The sequence below is a fragment of the Scylla paramamosain genome, chromosome 45 (genome assembly GCF_035594125.1).
Source record: "Scylla paramamosain isolate STU-SP2022 chromosome 45, ASM3559412v1, whole genome shotgun sequence".
NCBI classification, from domain to species: Eukaryota; Metazoa; Arthropoda; class Malacostraca; order Decapoda; family Portunidae; genus Scylla; species Scylla paramamosain.
Window position 1 is genome coordinate 10,882,486 of NC_087195.1, and position 6,000 is coordinate 10,888,485.

Sequence of the window (6,000 nt, forward strand, 5' to 3'; positions counted from 1 at the left end):
GAGAGAGAGAGAGAGAGAGAGAGAGAATTATTTATGCTGTAGTCGAACAAAACAATTTCCACGTAATTCAAACAGGTACTAGATTGTGAGCTAAATAAATAAATAAAAAAAAAGAGGAAAACTGAAACGAAAGTGTAAAATCTTTTCATGTAGAGCTGGAAACAAATCTGTACCATCAAGATATACGTGTGTGTGTGTGTGTGTGTGTGTGTAGTGGGTCTGAATAACTGATGGTGGTGGAAGAGCGGATGAGGACTGAAATAAAGATTAAACTGTAGCGAGAAATGGGAGGAAGTGGATCGAGTGGTTGGTTACTTGCATAAGATCATAAGAAATAAGGGAAGCTGCAAGAAGTTAGGTGGTTGTGGTGGTGTTTGAAGTGGTGGATGAAGTGGAGGGCGAGGTGATTGGGTGGTTGGGTAGTCAAGTGGTTGCAGTGGTGTCTGGGGGGTAATGGGTGGTTGAGGGGCGCAGGGGGTGAAAGGTACTTGAGTGGTTGGTAGTGGGAGATGGTGGCTGTGGAGGGAGGGTGGAAGATTGTGGATGGATGGTGAAAGGAAGGCGTTACGAGAAGAACAACGGTCATTACTTATCACCACTGCTACTACTACTACTGCTATTACTACTACTACTACTACTACTACTACTACTACTACTACTACTACTACTACTACTATCACTACTACCACTACTACTACTACTACTACTACTACTATTGCCACTACTACTATTACCGCTACTACTACCACTACTACTAACTACTACTACTACTACTACTAATACCACGAGTAACGTCATTTACCATCACCATCATTTCTTCCCTCATTATCTTCAATTGTGGTTTCCCCTCCTGCTTACTCGTGGTTTCCTTAGTCTCTCATTTTTCCGCAGCTTCAGTTTGCCTTTCCTTTCCAACCCGAGGCTTCATCTTTTCTGCGCTGTGTTGATTTATTATTACCGCTATGCATTCCTAACCTAAAACACGTTACATTTGATAATTTCAACGTGTGTTTCTGTGTAGTATACCACGGAATATTTTTTTTATTAATTCAAAATCTCTAACTGGAGCTTTATATACAGAAATGATGGTAGGGCTGGCAGCGATGTGAGTGAGGAGGACGCCACCGGCGGAGTCACTGGCAGTAGTGCTGACGGAGTGACAAGAGAAGGAAGTAGTGCCAGTGGGAAGAGGAGAGGAGAGCAGGAAAAAAAAGCATTAGTACCGCCGCCACCGCCAGCAGGAGGAAGGGGGAGAGGCGGCCCCATGAAGTACAACATCCCAGCAGTGAGCTGAAGAAGCTTGACCAACTGTTTGTTTCCGAGGACGACAAGGTGACGTATGATCGCCGCCAGACGCCTTCTTACCCCGCAGGTACGTGGCATAGGGCAAGGAGGCTATCTAGTCTAGGGTAGCGGGGCAGAATGCTACTTAAAAATGTCAAATACTAGGATGTGTTGATTGTTTGCGATAGTTCTGTTTTTTGTTAGTATTGTTCCTTCTCTTTCTTCCATCACTACGCAGGACAAGGGGGATCATGTAGTCTGGGGAACCTCTCAAAGGGCAGGATGTGTTGATAGCTTCCACTTGTATTTTAGCTGTAGGTCACCTCCTGTTACTGTTTATTTTTTTCTTTTTTTATAATATCACAGCTTTTCTACTGTAACTCCTGTTTCCTCCCTCCCTTTCTCTACTGTTACAAACATTCCGTAATGAAAAATGTGGTGAATTTCTCGAACCCCGTAAAATGTGTGCTTTAAGAGTTGCAAATCGACAACAGTATACATTTGCCTGCATGTGTTCGTATTTCGTAACATTCAAAGCTTATTCTTGGTCATGTTTCTCTCATGCAGGGGAGTTTGGCAAGTGCAGAGAACGGCACGTAAAGTTTTGCAGTTCGCTTCCGTTGCTTCAGATACTTAAAATCACACACCACACCACACACACACACACACACACACACACATACACACACACACACACCACACACACACACACACACACACACACACCATTTTATTTTCTTCCCAAACTTATCACCAACTTTACAGCGGCGCTTATTGAAGGAACTTTTAGCAACAAATTTATAATGCGTGAAGATATATATGGAAAAATTGTCAACGGCCTGCTCACAGTTCTTATAAATCTAGGATGTGATTTTGCGCAATATTTTTTTTTTTTTTTTTTCTTCATGATCATAACGTACTAATTTTGAGGCATATACATTTCTGGGCAACAATTATACTTTTCAAATCACGATCCGCACGACGAAGCGATTAGCATTGACATTAATGAACTGAAGTAATTTAACCCAAGTCGGAGGGGAAACGTCAATCAGCATTATCCCAAGCAAGGCCCTTAACACCCTCCATCGTGTGGCACTGAACAAACTCCTGTAATTCAACGAACTAAAAATCTTAATTATTATAAGAGAGAGAGAGAGAGGAGAGAGAGAGAGAGAGAGAGAGAGAGAGAGAGAGAGAGAGAGAGAGAGAGAGGAGAGAGAGAGAGAGAGAGAATTTTTTTAATAATAAGTCACAAACTAGAACGTACTTTCTCTCTCTCTCTCTCTCTCTCTCTCTCTCTCTCTCTCCTCTCTTCCTCTCTCCTCTCCTCTCTCCTCTCTCTTGCAACACTGCTACCCAAATTGTCACGTTTCTAGATTGCAACACTACTACTACTACTACTACTACTACTACTACTACTACTACTACTATTACTGCTGCTGCTGCTGCTGCTACTACTACTACTACTACTACAATAATAATAATAATACCTCCACCCCATGTTTATTGATGTGTCAATTAGGGGCTCCATTACTTGGAGGTCATTAGCCCCAGCTCCCGCTAATGACTGTGGCATCCAACCATATCTAATACTCTATAATATAAACATTAGTTGTTAACTATAAATTCATTCTACCTCTACTCTATCTACTCTTATGCCACTCTCCACCACTGTAGCCTCGCAGTCGAGGCCTCCTAAGTCTGCAGGTATGGGAGTGGAATGCCTTGTCCCCCTGAGACACAGGAGGGCAGATCTGAGGAGGGAGAATGAGAGACGGCACCTCATCCATGCGACGACCAGGCTCCTTGGCTGGTGCTTCTTTTCTGCCATTAGGTCGGCTAGTCTTGAGTAGAAGCACTGAGCCTTGGAGCCCATCCCGCCAGATGTGGTGAAGACCAGAGGTGTGAAGCTGCCCTGGTCAACGTGTTGGATTCTCTCCCCATACGCTCGGATCTTCTCCTGCTCATTCTTGCGGTGGGCGGCCTCCAGGGAGAGTTCGTGGTGACAGGCGGCCATCGGGTCAAAGATCCGTATGTCCATGAATGCTTTCTGTCCCCTTGTCCAGAACCCTCGTGCACTGACGTCGACTCGAGCCTCGTTGGTGGTGTTGGCTGTTCTGTAGCGCAGGTGCTCGCCGTCTAGCGGCAGGAGGGTCGGTTCAGTGGAGACATCGTGGCACACCTCCCTGAGCATGCTGGCGGTCAGATCTCTCACCCTCATCGTGCCTGATACATACGAATCCCCCCTTTTTGCACGTCATGGTGTGGTTGACGTCATTGGGGGAGCCACACACACAAGTACTGGGGAGTCCTTCCATCGGCCAGCCGGTACCTCAGAGCAATGGCGTCGACAAATTCTTGTTTGTTGAGGCTGAAGCCCTTCGCTCTGATGGGCAGTGACGTTAGCCAGTTAGAGGCTCCCGTTTCCTGTGCAGTGAGGATTTTTTCTCACTGTGGTTGCAGGCAAGATGTTTATCAGGTCTTCGAGACAGTTTCGTTGATGTTGTTGCCTATCTCTAGATATAATTCGTCCTTGCTCAGTGACTGCACTTTGGGCTATTTCACCATGTGCGTCCTGAGCAATGATCTTCTCTGTGAGGGACCTGGTGAGCTTGAGGGAGTTGAGGTTCTCCACAGTCGCCAACTTCTCAGGGGAGGTGATTCCCATCCCGCCCAGTCTTGGTGGAAGTTCGAGCAGCGCCCTTTCCCCATCCTCCGATGGTGTGGTATCTCAGTAACGCTGGGAGGAAGGTGTTCCTTATCGAGACCTCCAGTGGTGCAAGGAGAGGGCTGATGCCTGGGATGGTGCGCATGGCGAATCTCCATCGATGCTGCAAGCCGTGGGTGTAGGCGGAGAAGGCTGCATGAGGCTCAGTCCTGGCCATGTCAGACAGGACTTCCACCTCATGTATCCACTCCTTCACCTTTTCTCCTATGTACTCCTTCTTGAACTCCTCTGTTCCGATGACAGCACCCAGATGCCGTTGTCCGTCCTTTGTTATTATAACTCCACTGCCACTGAAGCTATCCACTGCACTGTCATAGTGTTCAGGCTTTACAATAAGGACGGACTTAGCGGCATTGGGTGTGTACCCTATGATGGGACCATTGTCGTTCACTAAGCCCCACCATTTTTTCAAGTCTGTTATTTTGCCGGCCCCTGACAGGTCATCTGCGTACGCCACTTGCTTCACACTCGTTTTCCTCATATGAGATAACTTGTTGCAGCACTGAAAGTCCGAGGGCGTACATCGCCATGGCCACTGGGTCACCTTGTGTTGTCCCTTCCATGGACTTTAACACCTTAACACTATTACCACTATTACTACCATATGTACAAATCCGAGGGGTCACTATATGTGTTTTCTACATATTGTGCCAGAGGGGGACATTTTACTCGAATGTTGTGAAGCATTGTTTTTCTGTTAATAGTGTTGAAAGCGTTTTTTGCGTCCACTAATAACACCGCTTCACAATTGTCTTCACTGAACATTTCCCTCATAGCGTGGATGGCGGCTTCCCCTCCTGCCTGCTGTCCTGCACATACTTGCAGGTTCCCCCGCTGCCCTCCTTACGTCGTCCTTGACCACCGTCATGACGCATTTACCCACGATGCGTCTTATCACCTCGCCGATGCCAATTGGTCTGCATCCCGGCTTTTTGTCCAGCGGAATTAATCGGCATGCGGTGAGAGCCTCGACGTGGTGACAATTTGTGGTGGCAAGCTTCCTCGCCAGTGCTGCCAGGGCGCCGCATAGGTCGTTAGCGGCGCTGCCACAGAGTGCGCCGCTCAACAGGCGACGCCACCCTCTAGCGTCTAGTCCTGAGGGACCAGCACTGCCGTGTGTCTGGAGAGACTTCTTCCAGATCATCTCTCCAGTTATCACCTCGTAGATGACATCATTGGGTTTGCGGAAAGGCCCCTGCATCCTGAGGCCCTCCTCGTCACTGGGGGGGAGGATGTTTTTTCCTTCAGCAGGTGGATGGTTTCCCTGGTGAGGGGCAACACTCCACCTGACTGCTGTTCATTAAGTGCCCGCAGAGCCCTGGACACCTGTCCTTGCCGCATATTGCCAGCGAAATTACGGGCTTTGTCTTCCTGCCCTTGTTGGTTTCCTGATGGCCTTGGCAGCCTCTTCTGGATGGCTCGGGCTTCCTCCAGGAGCTCATCCAGTTGGTTGTTCTGCCATAGACCCACTCTTCTTGCGACGGCTTTCACGTTTTCCGCCACCTTCGCATTTCTATGTGTCTTTTGAAAGAAGAGTTTTGGCAGTGTGAAGAATAATTTCATCGCATACGGTGCGAGGGGTGACTCTTGTAAGTAATTGTTGAGGAGGATGACCATCTCTTGTACAATTTTGTTGGTGGCTGCACACTTTGGTGGATCGAACAGATGACATGTCGACCACCCAACTAATTCTGTGTAAGTGTTGTTCACCCACATGGTTGTTTCTTCTTCTGTTAGTCCTTTCCAGACTAAGTTTCTCCTCCCGTTTGTATGTCTCGCGGCGTACACATTGTGTTGCGGTAGCGATGGGGCGTGTTGTGACGGTGTTGATGGCAAGGCAGCCTCCCCTCCCATCTCTGTCTCCATCGTTCGCTCTTGTTCCTCATCCTGCTGGGATTCCTGGCTGTCCCCTGGCTCCTCCTCCCTCTCAGTGCCCTGGTGGTCACGTCCCAGGGGGTTTTGGCATCCATCTCCATTTCTACAATTTA

General features: G+C 47.8%; 2 protein-coding genes across 10 annotated transcripts in view; both read left to right on the plus strand.

Moving 5' to 3' along the window:
• LOC135094239 (uncharacterized) overlaps positions 1–1,188 on the plus strand; it is a 124,262-nt gene extending 123,074 nt beyond the window's left edge. For all 7 annotated transcript variants that reach the window (XR_010263670.1, XR_010263672.1, XR_010263669.1 and 4 more), the window contains one exon: positions 1,081–1,188. The gene's annotated coding sequence lies outside the window, so the exon portion shown is untranslated. The remainder of the gene's footprint in view (positions 1–1,080) is intronic.
• Positions 1,189–1,231: 43 nt separating this feature from the next.
• Positions 1,232–6,000, plus strand: part of LOC135094240 (uncharacterized) — a 184,412-nt gene continuing 179,643 nt past the window's right edge. For 2 of the 3 annotated variants that reach the window (XR_010263677.1, XM_063994165.1), the window contains exon 1: positions 1,232–1,372. The gene's annotated coding sequence lies outside the window, so the exon portion shown is untranslated. The remainder of the gene's footprint in view (positions 1,373–6,000) is intronic. The other variant, XR_010263679.1, reaches the window with a different exon arrangement.